Below are 1,912 nucleotides of genomic sequence, written 5' to 3'. Positions count from 1 at the left end.
TCTGTGTTTTTCACATCCTGAGCTCCCTTGGGGCTCACCATAGGGAATAGCTGTGGTCTAATGGCTACTAGATCACAGATATTCTTCTCTTTCCTGAGTGCCCTTAGGGTTCAGCAGCACACATTGGAGGGCCACAATGGCTGATGACTGTGACATCCTTGTTTACTGATACGGCAGGAAATATTCCATTTCTCATTAAGTAAAAGCAGTCAATGTGAAAAACATTTATACTGTATGATTCCAACTATATGACATTCTGGAAAAAGCAAAACTGTGGAGACGTTGAAAAGATTAGCAGTTGCAAGGGATTGGGGGTAGATGTGAGGAGAGATGAATAGGCAGAACACAGAGGATTTTAAAGCTGTGAAAAAATATTCTGTATAATACTATAATGGACACATATTATTATACATTTATCCAAACCCATAGAATGTACAACACCAAGAGTGAAGTCTAATGTAAAGTATGGACTTGAAGTGATAATTATGTCAGTGTAGGTTCACTAATTGTAAGAAATGTATCACTCTATTGGGAGGTGTTCATAATGGAGGAGGCTGTACACGTGTGGAAGGAAAGGGTCTGTGGAAATCTCTACCTTCTTTATAATTTTGCTGTGAATTTAAAACTACTCTAAAAAATTAGTCTTTTAAAAATGTTTTGATGCATGTGAGATAGACTTATTAAAATTCCTAGTTTGAATCAGAAATGTATCAGCCATATAATTTTGGGAATCGATGGGGATAAGGGAAAGTCCGTTTTCCTTCTACGACTTAACAAAGATCCTCCACAAATATTTGTATTTCTAAAGGTACGTTAGTATCCAATCCAGTATGAGGGCAATAAATTTAATAAGAAATTGCAAGGCTAGTCCTCCCTTCTGTGTGCCACTATGGCATTACTGTTTACAGCAGCAGTCTGATCTGACTGCTCAGTGCATGTGCCTTATGAGATTCCAATTTTTTCTTACATTTTTCTTTTTTTGGCTGTACCATACAGCTTGTGGGATCTTGGTTCCCTGACCAGGGATTGAACCCAGGCCCCAGCAGCAATAGCACCAAGTCCTAACCATTAGACTACGAGGGAACTTCCAGGATTGAAGACTTTTGAGATTAAAAGTATGCTTTATAGGAATTACCTCACTCTTTTAAATCCATATATCTTAAAAGAAAACTCATTTGTTAAACAATAAACAGAAAGGGATAGTTTCAGTTAAATACTGAAAAATATGTCTCTTCACAGCAATGGAGAGTAAGACAGATAGTCTGATGAATGATTCCAACCTTATCAAAACTGACTTTGTGATGTAGAACAGTATCTGATTTTCTGTAGCTATAAGACATGTACCTAAATCAAAAGTTATTTGTTAACTAATAACTGCCAGTTATTTCTCTAGCAAAAATAATGAGTTTATTTGGGATCAAGAAAGAACTGCAATTCAAAGTCTGCAACCATGTTAAGCCAAGTGCAAGCTCCTAGCAGAAGTGAAGAGAAGAACTGTTTATAAAGGAAATAAGGAAGTTGGGGAGGCTTTTTTCTCTTTTGAAGAAAGAGTCGATAGCTGTTCATTGGCTGAGTTGTGACAGTCTCTCATTGGCTGAACTCTTGCCAAGAAAGAAGAGGAAATTTTTGTTCTTCCTGTTGGGCTCTGTTACCATTGTAGGGCATGAGCACTCCCTCTCTGACCTTCTGACTTTATTTTAATTGAGGTTTCTGTTTATTAATTTTTTATAGAAAGAAGGGACATTTCCCCCTTAATTTTCTGAGATTTATTTTTACTGCTGCTGCTGCTGCTAAGTCACTTCAGTCGTGTCCAACTCTGTGTGACCCCATGGATGGCAGCCCACCAGGCTCCCCCATCCCTGGGATTCTCCAGGCAAGAACACTGGAGTGGGTGTCCATTTCCTTCTCCAAC

This window comes from Bos indicus, chromosome 15, assembly GCF_029378745.1.
Source record: "Bos indicus isolate NIAB-ARS_2022 breed Sahiwal x Tharparkar chromosome 15, NIAB-ARS_B.indTharparkar_mat_pri_1.0, whole genome shotgun sequence".
NCBI lineage: Eukaryota > Metazoa > Chordata > Mammalia > Artiodactyla > Bovidae > Bos > Bos indicus.
This window is presented reverse-complemented; position numbering follows the sequence as displayed.